Below are 21316 nucleotides of genomic sequence, written 5' to 3'. Positions count from 1 at the left end.
TTTTTTGGCGGGCATAAGGCGGGGCGGGCGGCGGGCGGGGCGGGCGGCCCGTTTTGCCACCCCTACTCCCAACCCACCATTTTCCTTAAACAAACAGTATTCCAATCTATCCACATTATTTTCTTTTTCTCCTCTGCACCTACCCACAAGAACGCACTAAATAAAGATTGAAGAGAATAAATAATATTAGCAGGAGCTTTGAATATTAGAATAGCATCCAGAACAGACTTCAACAAAATCAAACGCCCACCCAATGACAAATTTCGACATTTCCATCCAGATAACCTTTTTTAAATGATATTCAACACCGGTTGGCAAAAACATTATTTTCTAGGATTACCACCAATGGGCAGCCCCAAGTACTCAAAAGGAATAACACTAATTTTACCATTCAACACCACAGACGCCTCTTTCAACCACGAGCTAGGCATGTTAACTCCCACCAGCATACTCTTATGAAAATTGACCTTTAACTCCAAGATGGATTCAAATAATGACAAAACTACTTTAAGGGCCCTCACATTAGCCCAACTCTTCACCCCCATCAACAAAGTATCATCAGTGAACTGAAGATGAGACATTAAGCCCCCATCCGCATTTCCCACCTTATACCCTGTATACAAACGTTCACGCACCATGGCATTAATCAAAACACTAAAACCTTCACCTGCAATTAAAAATAGAAAAGGTGATAACGGATCACCCTATCGTAGCCCTCTTTCCAACTTAAATTCATCAGTTGGGCTACCATTTACTAGCATCGAAGCTAAAGCAGTAAAAACACATTCAATGATCCACTTCACTCAAACCATAGAAAATTGCATTCTAACAATTACTCTTTTCAAATAACACCAGTCCACTGAATCATATGCTTTTTCAAAATCCACTTTAAACAAAAGTAACTCTTCTTCTTTGTAGCTTCATCTACCAATTAATTTGCTATAAGGATGCCATCAAGAATTTGTCTACCTGCAATGAACTGAAGGTGTTTTCATGTTGGCTGCATTAATGGTAAAACATACCTGGTTGATATTGTATTATGCAGGTTGCATATGTGTGAAGCTAATACAATTTTTGTAGTGAATGTCATGATCGATGTCATGACATCCGTGTGTGACAGTGTTATACCCCAAAATTTGCCCGCATCTTTTTTCAAGAAAACTCCAATCTGAAAATTAAGAGTCTCATATAATCATGGATTTTTATTTCAACAAATATCCTGACATATGAAATACTTAGTTTTTAGAATTTTTCTTATACAGTAATTTGGCTTGCAGTTGAATTTATTCTTACGCAAACGCCAAATACTGTTTATTACTTCACACATGCTATTTATTTATTTACAGATAAATAATACTGACACAATTGGTACAGAGTTAAATCTTTTTGCAGGCGCAGAATCAGGAAACTCAGACTGTACTGGTAACAAGCAGATTATTATTATCTTTTGTTTCCCACTAATTTTTGTACTATATTTCATTATTTTCAAAAATCTTTTCAAATCTCTTTTTCAAAAATCAAATCCTAACTTTATTCTCTACATCTCTCTTTTTCCCAACACTATCATACACTTTCTTTCAAATCTCACTTCCACTCAAATTCTCCTTTTGTACGGAATCACATCATTCCCCAACGTCTCTATCCTTCTTTCCACTCTATAAATACCTCTCATTTTCTCATAAAAATCTCACATCAAATTCTAATTCATCTCTCAAATTTCTACTTCATAATCCATCCTTTCTTCTTTCCCGACAAAATGGCGAAGCGGTGGGAAACGTGTTTTCTTATGGTCATCACCATTGCTACGGTGATCATGTCTTTCTTCTGTCTACATAGCCCGGAACACTGTGGACCTGGGATGCTTATGCTCCCAATCATCTACATGTTACTATTTGTAGCATGGGTTATCAATCGTCATTCTTAAAATTTGCCGTATTTCTTATTTCTTAAATGTACCGTTTATTCGTCGTACTGTTCAATATAGTATGTAATATTTGTACTGTCAGTATCAAATGTTGTACTATTTGTCATAATATTGCTTAATTACTCAGATAATATTTTATGTGTTTTCTGCCAGTCAAATATTCATTTTTCTGTGCATTAAATGATTTTCAGGGTTATTATCGGTAATTTTGCTCGCGTACAGTAAATATTAGTTATTTATTATGTCTGTGTTTTTTTTAACAAGTCATGTAAATAAACTTTAATCTTTCACATAAAACAAAAACAAAAAAAAGAAAATTAACTTTGACTGTTGATTTTTCACTCTAACTGCTACGTCAATACCTGAACAGTCAGTTGACAGCCAAACTGCTGGCAGTACAATTCTCAGTGTTTTGTACCATCAATCAAATCAATCTTTTACAATTCAAAATTCCAAGATTTTTGTTCTAGAAGTCTTCTGAATATCACGCGATTAGCAGAGACTCAACACTGCACAAAAATCAGGTACGCTTAACTATCTCCTACACAAACAGTCCCTGACTAGGGTTTTCTTGTTTTTACAGGAGAAACAAGCTTTTGAGACCTCAAATGGATTTCATGCACATCCATATATCTCAAAGTACCATCATACAAATTTTCAAACTTCAATTCACTCAGACGCACCGTCAGCAGCTCAAACAGTCAACAGACGACCCGTTTGACCAAAAAGTCAACAGACAGTCAAAAATGAATTTTTTTTGTCAAAGTCCATATTTTGTCAAAGGATTCATCATTTGATCATTGGATGATCATAATTCATCAAGGAAAGATCAAAAATCAACAAAACCCTAAGATTCAAAATTAGGGTTTTTGCCTGAAAAGTCAACTCAACTTTGACTGATCATAACTCTCTCATCCTTCATCCAAAAAATTCAAACCAAATCTCATTTTGAAGGAAATTCAATTATCTTTCAAATGCAATTGATCCCATGGTCATTTCATTCACCATTTGAAAAATATGACCAAAGACATTACAGGTCATTTTCAAAGTCAACAAAAAGACACTTTTTTCAAAAGGACACACAAGGAGCATCAAAAATAATTTTGACATGAGACCAAAGGCATTGGTTAGAGGACTCTTTGAGGTTTCCAAAAAGTGCAAGATCTCCTTCATATGACAAAAATTGAGGGATTTACACCTTGTTGAAGTTGGCTAAATTTTGGGAAAATGCATGAAATCAACATGGCTCAAAAATGTATTTTTTCCAAATGGGGCCAAGTTTTCATGGTTCAAACATCATTTCCATAATATTATGGGCCTCCCACGACCAAGACAAGGCCCACACCTTTTTTTATCCATTTTTTGCTTAATTTTATCTTATTTTAAGATTAAATTAAAATAAAAATGAATGGATAATGGGTAGCTTACAATCCAAGCATGACTCACCCAAGGAATCTCTGATTTTCTGCAGAGAATTGAAGAGCAAGGCAAGAGCATTGAAGAGAAGAAGACTTGGTCAATAATTCAAAGGTTTTTAATATAAAAAAATCAAGAATTCCACAAAGGCAACTAGATGCTTCTTGGCTTCAATTCTAAGCACAACATAGTCTATATAAAGGCTATAACACTTCACAATCAAAAGAGATAGAAATCAGAGCCATTCTTATGCTTGTACCATGCTTGTAACCACTTAAACTTTTCAAAGAAATTTCAAATTCGAATTTTTAATTTCAGTCAATTTCAATACAAACTAAGCATTCAAACATCATCTCTGAGCTTCACTGAAACTATTCCAATCAATTGCAAGTCTTAAACCTCACTGAATCGAGCTACACAGGTCACGATTTGCTCAAACTAAAACTGACTTGTATCTCATAACACAAGCATATCTAGCACGATGTAGACATATATTTGAACTTGGTGTGGTGTGTAGATCATTTCTGGAACTTTAATTGAGTTTTAGACGCTTACACACGAAGTTACCATTCTAGGGTTCATAATCTCAAAATTAGGGCTTTCTGAAATAGGCAAAATTAGAGGATCTAAGTGGTACCATTGAGTTCGTATGGATCAGACGAGTTGAATGGATAGGTCGCGCCAAATTTATTTTTAGGTTTACCCCTATTCGTTATTTTGCAGGTCTGAAGCTCATCAATTACAGCGATCTTTTCATAAAAGCGCTGTAAAAGGTCCTAGCGAGAGGTTGAAGATGATGAGGTGTCCCTACCTCATTGGACAGCCAGCGCGCGCGTTCTTTTGAATTTTCCACTAATCCAGTGCTTTGCAGGTGTATTGATGGCCATGTGTCTCAATATCTGAGCCTTCAGATTCACTTTCCAGCTCATCCAACGCACCTGACACGCCAGTCCATACCATGGACTCTCCAATCAACCACATCTGATTAGTATCCTTTTATTTTCTATTTTATTTTAATTTTCTTTGCAAAATTAATTAAAAATAGTTTTAAAAATCCAAAAAATACACAAAAAATATTTTTAGACTTCTAAAATAATATATTATTTTCTGAAACAAAAATATTTTATTTTTCTTCAAAATTTCAATATTTTGCATAATTAATTAGTATATATTTATACATTTGCTTTTTAATTATTCTAACCAATCAAAAATCATAAAAAAAATTGTTCTTTATATAAAATATTGTTTATATATTATAAACTAATTTTGTACATATTTTGAATAATTTTCTCTTTGAGTTTTAATTATTTATGTAATTATTTGCATAATTATGTATTAATTAGCTTAATCAATTTCAAATCAATTTCAAAAATTCAAAAAAAATTAGTTTTGTTTTAAAATTAATTGACAAATATTTTGAACATATTTTAAACTTAAATTCTAGGTTTAAATATATTTTCATCTTTTTTCTTCATTTTAATTTAATTAATCATGCATTAATTATAATTAAAATCAATCATAAAAAAAATCCAAAAACATGCCTTTTATTTTTTTTGCAATTTAAATTCCTAGATAAATGTATAGGATGTCAAAATCATGTAAATAGGCTAGTTTACATTTCCTGCACAATCGATGTAATAGCGTAGATTTACTTTCCGCACTTTACATTTCCGCATTTTAATTTCCAGCTAATATAAACTGCGTGTATGTCAAAGATAAAATTGAACCGTTAGATCACTAACTTCAAAGATAAAATATCTGAATACAAACACAATCACACTTGCACCTTTTAAGGTAATCCCTTCTCATTCTTTTCAAAATCAAAGTTAAAATTCCACTGTTTCGAGTACAAAATCGAACCTTTTGTTTGTATCCGGTGAAAGGATAGATTTTTAAAGGAAATAGGATAAAGACCTTACAACTCAGGGTAGACCTCCTAGTTTGCTTGCTCAAATCAAAACAAACAAAATTCTCATACACTGTTGTTTTTCAAAACAAAACTTTCCAAAAAGACAATATTTTGTATACATCCAAACACGGATCATTACAAAGTTAACGTTCTTTTCAAAACATCTTTCGAAAGATAAACAAACATTTTGTATACATCCACACAAGGATCATTACAAAATTCAATTTACAAAGGTATTTGAAACCACATATGAGCATTCTAAAGCAATTGAAAAGTAATCGAAAAACAAGTGAGCTAAGCAAACTTAAGAGCCCATGGATAACCATGGATACAAAGGGTGCTAACACCTTCCCTTTGTATAACCTACCCCCTTACCCAGAATTTCTTAAAGATCTTTTTTCTGTTTCTTTTATAAACCTTTCCTTAATTGGATAAAATAAAAGGTCGGTGGCGACTCTGTGAATTTTCAAAAATGCGAAAGCATAAGCGATAAAAAAGAGTCAGTTCACGTATCTCTCCCGCTCAGAGGTATGGCCCGAGAAAAAACGGAGGTCCACAGAACTGGCGACTCTGCTGGGGAGATACTTTCAAAAACAAAATGTTTTCAAAAGGGGTTACCTTAAGAGAATAGATCACTTCGATGTTTTCAATTGATTGACTTGATTGCTCTATTTTTCAAAGGTTTGTTTGGGTATTTTGCTTGTGTGAAAGATTCTAACCCGAATCTCGAGATACCTTAAGTATATGACAATAGACCAAGGAAACTGTACGGCATGTACCGATACGGTTGATCTGGTAGTCATCGTTAGTGCGATACTTTGGTTTATACTGATGTCCCTTGAAAACGATCAAGGAGTATATTAGGCTTCCGAAATGTCATTAAACACTAATTTGTCTTAGAACCTTTTTAGTTGAACTTGACTTGTGGCCTATTAAGTGGCTAGCTTTGAAATTGATCGAAGTTAGTTATCCTCGAGGAATATTTTGATCGGCCGCTCGAGCGCCGTATTGAGATGTTACTTCCAAGGATTATAGAACCCGAATACTATTCTAGGACAGGTTTTAACCAACTCAACTTCAGTGGGGAGGGTATCACCTATCAGCTCCATGCAAGCCTTTAAACTTAAGGCTATTGATTGATTTGTTTTTGTGTGACACATGTTTGCATCATAAGCATATCATTTTCTCACAAAACACTTCAAGGATCAAAGAGTTTACCTTTGTTTTTGCAGGTAATGGCTCCCGCCACCCCAGATTACATCCGAATCAACATCTCAACGGTACCATCTGAACTAAAAGACTTAGTGTCAGAATTCCCCAGGAATGTTCAATTCACCGAAAGGCATGGTCACCTACTCCATTTGGTTACCTCAAAATTTGAAGAAGATATGATACGGGTCCTGTTCCAGTTCTTTGACCCTGAACATCATTGCTTTACCTTTCCTGATTACCAGTTGGTACCCACTTTGGAAGAATTCTCTGAACTAATGGGATTGCCTGTTCGAAATCAATTACCTTTCACTGGTTTAGAAAGGATTCCAAAACCTGAAGTCATTGCTGCTGCTTTACATCTGCGAAAATCAGAAATCGAGTCCAATTGGGAAACAAAGAGTGGAGTTAAGGGTTTGCTTGCCAAGTTCTTGTTGGAAAAGGCTCGACTACTGCTAGAAAACAAAAGTTATCCAGCTTTTGAGGAGGTTATGGCCCTTTTGATCTATGGGTTGGTTTTATTCCCAAATCCCGACCAGTTCATAAGTGTACACATCATCAACCTTTTCCTAATCCGTAACCCGGTACCAACATTACTGGGAGACATCCTACATTCTCTACACACTCGTACCATGAAGAAACGAGGAACTCTCATGTGCTGTATACCACTACTGGCTAGGTGGTTTACATTTCATCTTCCCCGATCAGTGTTGAGAAATGAACAAAGAATGCAATGGTCTCGCAGGATTATGTCTTTGTCTCATTCAGATATCCGGTGGAACAACTTCTTTCAAAGAGACATTACTATCATTGATCACTGTGGAGAGTACCCTAATGTGCCACTCCTTGGCATCAAAGGAGGCATCACTTACAATCCCTCTTTAGCTCTACGCCAATTCGGATATGCAAGGAGCAACGGTCCTCATGACATGATTATTCGTGGCATTGTGTTTGATTACGAGAATGATTCTCATAGACACCGATGAAGGTTCATACGGGCATGGACAGTGTCTATAGAATAGAAAGCAAAACTTTGGGGCAATGGAATTCTATCCCTATGGAACCTTACCTCAGATGGGTCCGCACTCATGCTCAGAAACTCATTATGCCATATCCCGCTATTCTACCTGTGACTATTGAACCAGAGGTCGAAGGATACGAACCCCAAGTTATTCTACACCCGGATATGCCAACTGACCTAGAAGAGTTGCAAAAATCTTGGGTTCAACTCAAAGAGGAAAGAGACACCTTCAAAGCACACTGTCAGGACTATGAGAGAAGGATATTGGAGCTCACCGGACAGCTTCAAGAAGAACAGCAGATCAACACATTCCTGGGGGCAAAGAGAAAGCGTCCAAGGGAGACCTGAAGGATCATTTATTTTATTTCTGTCTTGTAAGCCCAAATGAGGCAAAGAAAAAAAAAAGAATAAATTGATTAACTAACGTTTGTTTCTTCTTTAACAAATCTAAACTCTAAGATCCTTGAAACATTGCACACACATTTCATTTCATGCATTGCATATACATTTCATACATTGCATTCATATACATTGCATATACATTTCATACATTTTCATATACATTGCATCCAGACATACACATTGCATAACAGGTTCTCATGACGGATTTCTCATCTCTTCGATGTTTATTTCAGCCAGAAGAGATGGAATCTGAGACAAGCATCAAGAATCTCGAAGCACAAAATGCCCAAGTTCAAGTGGCAATTCTGGAACTGGCAAAGGGGCAACAAGAACTGAAAGCCCTGATAATCAAGAAGAAAAAGAAGCCCAAAGGATCTGTAGGCTTGAGTCACCTGAAAAGGAAGATCAAAATCCCAGTCAAAAAGTTCAAAAAGCCACCGATCCCTGAAACAGTCGGTGATGGTGAACAAGAAGACAATCAAAGCAACCAGGGTTCTGCTAAACCCTCTCTCTCTTCAAATGAAGAAGATGATCATTCTGGGGACGAACCGGATGATGACAAATACCAACAGCTGGAAGACCGTATGAAAGCTATGGAGATACAAAAAGTACCTGGTTTAGATTTCAATGATCTGGGGCTCATCTCGGATGTTGTTATCCCTCCAAAATTCAAAGTTCCTGTCTTTGCAAAATATGATGGAGTTTCTTGCCCGAAACTACATCTGAGATCCTATGTGAGGAAGATACAACCTCATACAACAGATAACAAATTGTGGATTCACTTCTTCCAAGAAAGTCTGTCGGGTACACAACTCGAATGGTACTACCAGCTGGAAAATACCAAGGTTCATACTTGGGAAGAATTAGCTGCTGCTTTTTACAAACAGTACCAATACAATGCTGATCTTGCACCAACCCGTACTCAACTAAGGGGCATGTCTATGGGACCAAAAGAAAGTTTCAAAGGATATGCACAAAAGTGGAGAGATATGGCTGGAAGGGTTCAACCACCCTTATCTGATCGCGAACTAGTCGACATGTTCATGGGCACTTTAACTGGCCCTTTCTATAGCCATTTGCTGGGAAGCTCATCATCAGGTTTCACTGACCTGATACTGACCGGAGAACGTGTCGAAAGTGGCATTCAAAATGGAAAAATTCAAATAGGTTCCTCCTCTAGTACTACAAAAAGGCCCATCAGCGGGAGAAATGAGGTCAATGCAACACAAATTCAGAAAAGTCGCAAAAGTGAGCAGCATCAATCTGTAGGGGCAGTTCTGATCTCCGCATCTGCACCTCAAAAAGATCAACAGCCAAAATATACGCATCGACCAGATGCACCAAGAAGAAATTTCACCAGAATCAACATGCCAATCTCTCAGGCATTGCAGCACTTGCTAAAAGCAGATCTGATCACATTAAAAGGTCCTCCAAAGAATGTCAACACTTCCTCTCCGAATTATCGCCCTGATGCGACATGTGCCTATCACTCAAACTGTCCAGGACATGACGCAGATCACTGCTGGGCCTTGAAAAATAAAATACAAGATATGATAGATGCTGGGGAAATTGAGTTCGATCCTCCAGAAACTCCAAATGTCATCACTGCACCTATGCCAAAGCATGACAAAACTGTTAACGCTATCCTGGACACTGTTTACATCTATGATGTGAACGAATTATCAACTCCACTCTGCGAAGTCAAAGGAAAGCTAATCCGAGCTGGTTACTTCCCAGGATGTGACCCCGACTGCTTTTACTGCTCCTGTCTGCCCAATGGTTGTGAAAATCTGAGGATGGGAATTCAAAAATGGATGGATCGCCGTATCATTATGTTTGAAAGGCTCCCTTCTATGGACGTGCTGTGCGAAGTCTTTACAAACGGGATGAGAATAGAGGATGCCTCAATGATCTCCAGCTTACCATTCAAAATCTCTGCCAAGGCTCCATTCAAAATTTCTGCTACACTCAAAGTGGCATCAGTAGTCATTGCTAGTCCAACTCCATTTCCATACTCCTCAGATAAAGCTGTCCCATGGGGATACGACACTAATGTTTACGTTCATGGAGTTAAGCAGGGTACCTCGACTGAAGAGACCGCAAAGTTATCTACTCCAACTGTGGGTAATATTGTGGGTACCAGGAAGATCACGAGAAGTGGAAGAATCTTTTCACCAGAAATTTCTCCAAATGTTGCTGCTGGTCCAGTCCGAGTCCCAGTTCCTAATGAAGATAACAACGCTCGCGGCAAAGAGCCACAAGTTGAACAAGTTCAAACCCCGGTGGAGATCACTGCTGAGGATCCATCAAAGCAAGAAATGGAGGAAATATTGAAAATCATCTGCAAGAGTGATTACAATATTGTTGAGCAACTGGGGCACACCGCTTCAAAAATCTCAATGCTATCTCTGCTAAAATATTCAGAAGCTCATGCCAAAGCTCTGATGAAGTTCCTTAAAGCTGCGCATGTGCCTCAAGAGATCTCAGTCGACCAATTTGAGAATTGTGTTGCCAATCTAACCGTGAGCAATGGTCTCGGTTTCTCTGATGTGGATCTAACCCCTGCTGGAAAAAATCACAACAAAGCCTTACATATCTCCATTGAATGTAATGGCACCACTCTATCTCATGTGCTAGTAGATAACGGTTCTTCTTTGAACGTGTTACCGAAAACAGTACTAGAAAAGCTTGACTTCGAAGGAATTATGTTACAACCAAGCGATGTTGTGGTAAGAGCCTTTGACGGGTCAACAAGAACGGTATACGGAAAAGTGAATCTCCCAATCAGAGTGGGTTCTCAAATCTTCGATTCTATCTTTTACGTAATGGAAATTCACCCAGCCTACTCTTGTTTACTTGGACGTCCTTGGATACATGGGGCAAACGCTATAACTTCTACCCTGCATCAGAAGTTAAAATATCCAGTAAAAGGAAAGATTGTCACAGTCTATGGCGAAGAGGAATATGTGGTTAGTCACCTAAGCAATTCCAAATATGTTGAGTTGGAGGACGAATTCATCGAAACTCCATGCCAATCATTTGAGATGGTCTCCCCAGATGTCTCTACCACCAAGCATATTCCTGCTACTCCAACTACAACTATGGCTTCTATCAAAGATGCCAAAGCCATGATTGAACAGGGTGATTGCACAGTATGGGGACAACTTCCCGATATACCCTACAAGTCTGACAAGCTAGGCCTGGGCTATGATAGTGAAATCAAAAGAATGATCAAGGTCCTCGTTCTGGAGGATTAATGTCACACTTCGTCAGCCAAGAAGTAAACGCTATTGAAGATGAAGGAGTGTTCTTGAACCATATCATTCAGCCATATCCAGATGAGATTCCACCCATTTCCATGGGAATGTGGGATGCTGTGGGAGAACCAAATGGCGGGTATAATTATCAGTATACCACACCTCAGAATTCTTATATTGCTATGGAAGACATTACCCCGACTGGATGGGGTGATCAAATTGGAAATGACGAAAGTTTCACAAGTCACGTCACTGAGCAATATCAAAATACACCCAAAGAAGTATGGGACACGCTAGGAGAACCCAGCGGCAAATATGACTATATGGTGAAATATTCCGCTCCTCCGAGCTCACAAATTGCTATGAAGGACATTGTCCCAACTGGATGGGATGAACATTACGATGACAATTTCACTTTTGAAGAAGCCAGGGAAATACCAAATAACGAGGGTTGCTTTCTGTCAGCATACACTCCTCACCAGGATGCACAATTATCTATTCAAAACATCATCCCGACTGCATGGGACGACCTAATTGAACATCTTGCTCAGCCAGCAGAGATATCTCAGCCTGGGCTCTCGTATCCAGCAGAGTATATCACTTATCCCGAAGGATCACCGGCTCATTTTCCCACTAATGAAATCAATGCTGTGGAAGATGAAGAAGACAACTGCAACTGGAACAGCTGGATACTCCCTGCTCACAACAGTGGATTGAACAACTGGAAAGCTGAGGATGTGATCTCCTTTGACCAGGAGTAAATGCCATTTCCTGTTTTCTTTGTGTATATTGTGCAAAGATAAAAATGGTTCCTGAACAATCGAACCATGAGCCTGAAAGCCGTGTGCCTTGCCCAAAGCACACTGGCCCTTCTATAAGGGCTTATCATATCATGATCATGTGCATTCAATAAAATCATGGGACGCTTGCATATTTAAAATTTTGTGATCCTTTTTCTTTCTTTCTTCGCTTTCAAATAGCTATGTTTTTTCTTCACACACACTCACATAACTAACATGCAGATTCACATACACTCTGGATCCAGTCAACAACGATTCTGCTATTGCCCGTCATGACTTTGAAAGTCCGATCTACCAAACTGAGGACGAAAGTGAGGAAGATTGTGAAGTGCCAAGAGAAATTGCAAGGCTGCTAGAACAAGAAGACAAGGCCATACAACCTCACGAGGAGCCAATTGAGGTCATCAACTTGGGCAGCAACGAAGAAAAGAAAGAAATCAAAATAGGGGCTGATTTAGAACACAGCATCAAGCAAAGACTGATTCAAATGCTGCGAGACTACGTCGAGATATTCGCCTGGTCCTATGAAGATATGCCAGGCCTTGACACGGACATTGTAGTTCATCGCCTGCCAATCAAAGAAGGTAGCACTCCAGTCAAACAGAAACTACGAAGGAGTAGGCCTGATATGTCAAAAAAGATCAAAGGCGAGGTTGAAAAACAGTTCAATGCCGGATTCCTAAAAGTTGTAAGTTATCCTCCTTGGATAGCTAACATCGTGCCTGTACCTAAAAAAGACGGGAAAGTCAGAATATGCGTGGACTACAGAGATCTGAACCGGGCAAGCCCCAAAGATGATTTCCCTTTACCACACATCGATGTACTGGTTGACAATACCGCACAATGCCAGGTATTATCCTTTTTGGACGGATTCTCAGGGTACAATCAAATCAAGATGGCACCCGAAGACATGGAAAAAACAACCTTCACAACACCCAGGGGAACCTTTTGTTACAAAGTAATGCCCTTTGGTCTGAAAAACGCAGGAGCAACCTATCAACGTGCAATGGTAGCGCTATTTCATGATATGATTCATCAAGAAATAAAGGTGTATGTCGATGACATGATTGCAAAATCCAAAACCGAGGAAGAACATCTGGGTCATTTACACAAGTTGTTTGACAGACTCAAGAAATACAAGTTGCGACTGAACCCAAATAAGTGTACCTTTGGAGTAAGATCCGGCAAACTCTTAGATTTCATCGTCAGCAGCAAAGGTAATGAGGTTGATCCCGCCAAGGTTAAAGCCATTCAAGAAATGCCTATACCTCGTACCGAGAAACAAGTCAGAGGATTCTTGGGACGTCTAAATTACATCGCCCGATTTATTGCCCACATGACTACTACTTGTGTGCCGATCTTCAAACTGTTGAAGAAAGATCAAGTGGAAAGGTGGAATGACAAATGCCAGTTAGCCTTTGACAAAATCAAAGAATATCTCCAAAAACCTCCAATCTTGTTGCCACATGTGGAAGGCAGACCTCTGATAATGTACCTAACTGTGTTAGAAGACTCAATGGGGTGTGTACTAGGACAACATGACGAATCCGGCCGAAAGGAGCACGCAATCTACTATCTTAGCAAAAAGTTTACCGATTGTGAAACAAGATACTCACTACTCGAAAAAACTTGTTGTGCCTTAGCTTGGGCGGCTCGCCGACTAAGACAGTACATGCTAAATCACACCACTTTCCTAATCTCCAAGATGGATCCCATCAAATACGTGTTCGAAAAACCTGCTCTCTCTGGAAGAATAGCGAGATGGCAAATGATCTTAACAGAATATGACATTCAATACACTTCACAAAAAGCAATCAAAGGAAGTGTGGTAGGTGATCATCTGGCTCATCAAGCAGTGGATGATTATCAAGCATTGAACTTTGACTTCCCAGACGAAGACATTATGCTAGTCAATGACTACAAACAACCAGGACCAGAAGAAGGACCCGAGCCAGGATCCCGGTGGACTATGGTTTTTGACGGAGCTTCTAATGCACTTGGCAATGGCATCGGAGCTGTGATCATTTCCCCCGCAGGAGGTCATACACCATTCACTGCCAGGTTATGCTTCAATTACACTAACAATATAGCCGAATACGAAGCATGTATTCTGGGTCTTAAAGCTGCAATCGATCTAAGAATCAAATTCCTGGAAGTCTACGGAGACTCGGCCTTGGTAATCTACCAAGTCAAAGGGGAATGGGACACGAAGCACCCGAATCTAATTCCTTACAAAGAATATGTGCTGAGTTTGATTCCTTACTTCGAAGAAATCACTTTCGAACACATCCCACGCGAGGAAAATCAACTAGCTGATGCTTTAGCTACCATGTCATCCATGTTCAAAGTCAGGTGGGACAACGAGGCGCCTATGATCACCATTTACAGGCAAGATGAACCATCATATTGCAATGAGATCAATGCCGAAGGAACAGAAGAAAAACCATGGTTCCATGAAGTAAAAAGATATCTCGAAGCTCAGGAGTACCCTGAAGGGGAATCCATTAACGACAGAAAGTTTCTAAGGAGATTTGCTGCCAAATTCTTTCTAAGCAATGGAACCTTATACAAACGCAACCATGACTCGACTTTACTTCGCTGTGTAAACAAGAAGGAAGCAGAACAGATCATGAAAGAAATACACAATGGTGCCTTCGGTACTCATTCCAGTGGACATACAATGGCTAAAAAGATCCTGAGAGCAGGTTATTACTGGTCTACCATGGAAACAGACTGCCATCATCACTCCCGAACATGTCACAAATGCCAGATATACGCTGACAAAGTACATGTACCTCCAGTTCCATTAAGCGTCCTGACGGTTCCTTGGCCTTTTGCAATGTGGGGTATTGATATGATTGGAGAAATCAAACCTACTGCCTCCAACGGACATCGCTTTATCCTGGTCGCTATTGACTACTTCACAAAGTGGGTAGAAGCAGCTTCATTTGCTTCTGTTACCAAGAATGTGGTGGCCCGGTTCATCAAATACAATCTCATTTGTCGGTACGGCATCCCTGAACGGATTATCACGGACAATGGCACAAATCTAAACAACAGAATGATTACTGAACTTTGCACACAGTTCAAGATCAAACATCATAATTCTTCTCCATATCGACCAAAGATGAACGGCGCGGTGGAAGCTGCCAACAAGAACATCAAGAAAATCATACAAAAAATGACAGTAACCTACAAAGACTGGCATGAGATGTTGCCTTTTGCTCTTCATGGTTATCGCACATCTGCGCGTACTTCAACAGGGGCAACTCCATTCTCCTTAGTCTATGGTATGGAGGCAGTTCTTCCAATTGAAATTCAGATTCCTTCCCTAAGGATTATGAAAGAAGCCAATCTAGACGAAGACGATTGGATTTAAACACGGTTGGACCAGATAAACTTGATTGATGAGAAAAGGCTCGCCGCTATTTGACATGGTCAACTATACCAAAAGCGTATGATCAAAGCCTTCAACAAAAAAGTCAAAAGTCAAGCATACCAAACTGGTGGCTTGGTTGTCAAACGCATCATCTTACCACAAGGTGATCCCAGAGGCAAATGGACTCCCTCCTACGAGGGACCATTCATAATCAAGAAAATATTCTCCGGCGGCGCCATGTTGCTTACCACCATGGATGGCGAGGATTTCCCACACCCTGTGAATGCTGACATAGTCAAAAAATACTTCGCTTAAAAAAAAAAGAAGAAAAAAGCTCGCTAAGTTGAAAACCTGAAAGGGCAACTTAGGCAAAAAATGAGCGTCTCGGTGGATTGAAAACCCGAAAGGGCGGTCCAGGAAAAAATTAGAGACTAAACAAATACTATCCCGGTAGGCTGAAAACCTGAAAGGGCAGCCTAGGCAAAAGTTAGGGAATGAAGCATACACTATGTTCCGTTCAGCTGCCTACTCACCATCAAGATTCAACACCTCAAAGACACCGATCAGTCCAATCACTTTCTTCCAACAAGTAAGGGATGAGATGCTCGAATACAGATTGGCAATAGAAGAATTGAAACTTGACTGGATTGTTTTCACATAGCTATTTATCTTTATAAATATTTTCCAAAACTTTATGACAGTTTCCTACTTCTAGGATTGTTGTCTCCCTGTGCTAATCAGCCTATCATGGCTCTTTTTCAAAAATCAATGCAGCTTAGGCTTAAAAATCACTATTTTCACTTTTTCTGTTTTAAATACGTAAACGTCCCAATGATAATTCTGAATGAACATGTGCATTTGAATATGATTGATGTTTACCAGGAAAAACAGGAATAGCATTCAGGTAATGTCCCAATTATCTGGACATCATCCCATCAGAAGAAAATCCCCAAGAGAAACGCATTTCTCAGCAAATTCCTCAAAAAGATTTTCTCTTCAAAAGAAGTCTTATCCCCCAGCAGGGTTGTTCCAGATTACTATCTTCAGAAGGTGTGATCCCCGCACCCGGACTTGGTCAGATAGTGCATCGGAGGATTATGCATCTTCCTCATTCCATTTGAAAGGGCATCAGAACTTCCAGCTACCTTTCATTCCCAAGTGATAGTCAAAGATCCTTCAACAGAGTACCATGGTTCTCAAAGAATTTCCCTAGCCGAGGGTACTCAAACAAGACAAAAGATCATCAACAATCACAATATAGTCATATCCAGATGACTGACGGAAATTTATTTTCCCAAATAGAAGCTTGACATCATATTCATACATCACACATTCATATATTTATATATCACACATTTATATTCATACATCACACATTCATATTCACATTCATACATCATACATCATACATCATACATCATACATCATACATCATACATCATGCATCATGCGCATATTCATACGCATATTCATACACAACATAACATGCCTATTTCTCCTTTAGCTCACATTACATGCATCATAAACATTGCATATCGCTAACTTGATTTTTTCAGGTAGACAGATATCTTCAACAAAGATATTCTCAATCACATGCAGTGTTCACTTGAATTCCATGAACGGTTCTCTCAGATATAATCAAGCCGAATATTCATTCTGATCACTTATCAACTCAAAAACAAACATCGAAGATCTAAAGTCGATACCTCAGACGGTTCCAGAACGATCTAACATCGCAGATCTAAAAGTTGATACCTCAGACGGTTCCAGAACGATCTAACATCGCAGATCTAAAGTTGATACCTCAGACGGTTCCAGAACGATCTAACATTGCAGATCTAAAGTTGATACCTCAGACGGTTCTAGAACGATCTAACATTGAAGATCTAAAGTCGATACCTCAGACGGTTCAAGAATGATCTAACATCAAAGATCTAAAGCTGATACCTCAAACAGTTCCACAATGATCAACTTTCAAAATCTAAAGCAGAAAAAACTTTGGACAAGTTCCGTAGCAATCATCCTCCTAGACTTAAAGCGGTAACCTTGGACGGTTCCGTAACAGTCAACACAAAGACTTTCAAATCCTTCATCAAGATATAATCAATGGATTCATTCTGATGAACAAACCCTCAACACATTTTCCAGGTGGCATCTGAAAGCCCATCTCAGGTAATGTTCCAATCTGCCAACAACATTTCGCAGACGACATTCAAATGCAACTTCCAACATTTCTTCTGATCAAGGTAAGTGCAAATTTTCATGGCATCTAAATATTCAATCATCTTCTACCTTCAGATTTCAGACAATCTCTTCAGGTTTAAGAAGATTGAATAGGGGCAACTGTTATACCCCAAAATTTGCCCGCATCTTTTTTCAAGAAAACTCCAATCTGAAAATTAAGAGTCTCATATAATCATGGATTTTTATTTCCACAAATATCCTGACATGTGAAATACTTAGTTTTTAGAATTTTTCTTATACAGTAATTTGGCTTGCAGTTGAATTTATTCTTACGCAAACGCCAAATACTGTTTATTACTTCACACATGCTATTTATTTAATTACAGATAAATAGTACTGACACAATTGGTACAGAGTTAAATCTTTTTGCAGGCGCAGAATCAGGAAACTCAGACTGTACTGTCAGTCGACAGTCAAACTGCTGGCAGTACAATTCTCAGTGTTTTGTACCATCAATCAAATCAATCTTTTGCAATTCAAAATTCCAAGATTTTTGTTCTAGAAGTCTTCTGAATATCACGCGATTAGCAGAGACTCAACACTGCACAAAAATCAGGTACGCTTAACTGTCTCCTACACAAACAGTCCCTGACTAGGGTTTTCTTGTTTTTACAGAAGAAACAAGTTTTTGAGACCTCAAATGGATTTCATGGACATCCATATATCTCAAAGTACCATCATACAAATTTTTAAACTTCAATTCACTCAGACGCACCGTCAGCAGCTCAAACAGTCAACAGACGACCCGTTTGACCAAAAAGTCAACAGACAGTCAAAAATGAAATTTTTTGTCAAAATCTATATTTTGTCAAAGGATTCATCATTTGATCATTGGATGATCATAATTCATCAAGGAAAGATCAAAAATCAACAAAACCCTAAGATTCAAAATTAGGGTTTTTGCCTGAAAAGTCAACTCAACTTTGACTGGTCATAACTCTCTCATCCTTCATCCAAAAAATTCAAACCAAAGCTCATTTTGAAGGAAATTCAATTATCTTTCAAATGCAATTGATCCCATGGTCATTGCATTCACCATTTGAAAAATATGACCAAAGACATTACAGGTCATTTTCAAAGTCAACAAAAAGACACTTTTTTTCAAAAGGACACCCAAGGAGCATCAAAAATCATTTTGACATGAGACCAAAGACATTGGTTAGAGGACTCTTTGAGGTTTTCAGAAAGTGCAAGATCTCCTTCATATGACAAAAATTGAGGGATTTACACCTTGTTGAAGTTGGCTAAATTTTGGGAAAATGCATAAAACCAACATTACTCAAAAATGTATTTTTTCCAAATGGGGCCAAGTTTTCATGGTTCAAACATGTTTGCCATGATATTATGGGACTCCCACGACCAAGACAAATCCCACACCATTTTTTATTCATTTTTGGTTTAATTTTATCCCATTTAAGATTAAATTAAAAAGGAATAAAGGAAGGATAAAACATAGCTTGAATTCTAAGCATGACTCACCAAGAATCTTCAATTATGCAGCAAGGAAGATACAAGGAAAGCCTAGGACAAGAGGTGTGGAAAATTCAAGCAATGGTTGCTTAAATTTTAAGCTTGAAAGTCAAAAATTCAACAAAGCTCATAAATGCTTCTAGCTTAGTTTTTAAGCACTCCATGGCTTATATAAAGGCTAGAATACTTCAACAACAAAGGGGAGAACGAAATATAGCCCAAGCATAGCATAGAAACCTCAAAATTCTCACAAAAATCTCCAAACTTTGTAATTTTCATTTTCATATTTCCAATCAATATCAATACAAAACAATCATTCCAATCATCTTCTGAGATCATATAGAGTAAGAATGAACCCTTAATATGGTCCCATGAGAGTCGTAACACGTGCATAGTGTTCTTCATATTCATACATAATTAATTTTCGTTTTCCTATATTTAATCAACCTCAATGTAATCTAATCATTCCAATGAGTTCATGAGGTCCTATGGGGCAGGTCTGGGCTTTAACATGTTGGTTTCCACGTGAGAATCACCCCATGCCATTAACAAGTGCTCATGCGTGCTCAAACTTCAACTCCATCGAATCCATAGCTACAGCACTCAAACAGCGAAACTAACATCATATTTGAACTCAGAGCATCCTAATTAGGGGATCTGGGTCACTTATTATTATTCATAACGTTTGCTTTTGCAGGTTTTTGAAGCTATCAGAAATATGGTATTTTATCGTGAAATAGTGGGGGTTCAAAACCGCCGCTATTTGCTTCAAAAAAAATAAAGAGACGGAGGTTGAAGACGACCACGCGTCCAAGCGTGGTTCGTCAGTCAAAAATGATCATTCTCTCCACACGTGTGGCACAGCCCATGCTCCTCATTTGCTGGTCAACCAGAGTGGGTCCCACGTTGGACTCTAAAATTCTGCATGATCACATGTTGTTCCTTTATCCATGCGCCTCATGGGACTCACAATCTGAGCCCTTGGATCTTCTCAACTCTCCATCTAACGCTCTCAGCCTTGCAGACTCACCATGGACTCTCAGTCCTTTACCACACCTGATCATTCATCTTTTTATTTTCTATTTTATTTTAATTTCTTTGTTAAATTAATTAAAAATAGTTTCAAAAATCCAAAAAATACACAAAAAATATTTTTAAGTTTCTAAAATAATATTTTATTTTCTAACATAAAATATTTTATTTTTCTTCATAATTTCAATATTTTGCATAATTAATTAGTATATATTTATATATTTGCTTTTTAATTATTCTAACCAATCAAAAAATCATAAAAAAATTGTTCTTTATATAAAATATTGTTTATATATTATAGACTAATTTTGTACATATTTTGAATAATTTTCTCTTTAAGTTTTAATTATTTGTATAATTATTTGTATAATCATGTATTAATTAGCTTAATCAATTTCAAATCAATTTCAAATCAATTTCAAAAATTCCAAAAAAATTAGTTTTGTTTTAAAATTAATTGACAAATATTTTGTTCATATTTTAAACTTAATTTCTAGGTTTAAATCTATTTTCATTTTTTTTTCTTCATTTTAATTTAATTAATCATGCATTAATTATAATTAAAATCAATCATAAAAAATCCAAAAACATGCCTTTTATTTTCTTGCTATTTAAATTCCTAGATAAATGTATAGGTTGCTAAATTCATGTAAATAGGCTAGTTTACATTTCCTGCACAATCGATGTAATAGCGTAGATTCACTTTCCGCACTTTACATTTCCACATTTTAATTTCCAGCAAATATAAACTGCGTGTGTGTCAAAGATAAAATTGAACCGTTAGATCACTAACTTCAAAGATAAAATATCTGAATCCAATCACAATAACACTTGCACCTCTTAAGGTAATCCCTTCTCATTCTTTTCAAAATCAAAGTCAAAATTCTACTGTTTCGAGTACAAAATCGAACCTTGCGTTTGTATCCGGTGAAAAGATAGATTTTTAAAGGAAATAGGATAAAGACCTTACAACTCAGGGTAGACCTCCTAGTTTGCTTGCTCAAATCAAAACAAACAAAATTCTCATACACTGTTGTTTTTCAAAACAAAACTTTCCAAAAAGACAATACTTTGTATACATCCAGACACGGATTATTACAAAGTTAACATTCTTTTCAAAACATCTTTCGAAAGATAAACAAGCATTTTGTATACATCCACACACGGATCATTACAAAATTCAAATTACAAAGGTATTTGAAACCACATATGAGCAATTTCTAGAGCAATTGAAAAGTGATCGAAAAACAAGT

At 37.8% G+C, this 21316-nt stretch overlaps 1 pseudogene; it reads right to left on the bottom strand.

Moving 5' to 3' along the window:
- LOC131605334 (uncharacterized) overlaps positions 1 to 21316 on the bottom strand; it is a 41131-nt pseudogene that overhangs the window by 986 nt on the left and 18829 nt on the right.

This window comes from Vicia villosa, linkage group LG5, assembly GCF_029867415.1.
Source record: "Vicia villosa cultivar HV-30 ecotype Madison, WI linkage group LG5, Vvil1.0, whole genome shotgun sequence".
Lineage (NCBI taxonomy): Eukaryota > Viridiplantae > Streptophyta > Magnoliopsida > Fabales > Fabaceae > Vicia > Vicia villosa.
This window is presented reverse-complemented; position numbering and strand designations above follow the sequence as displayed.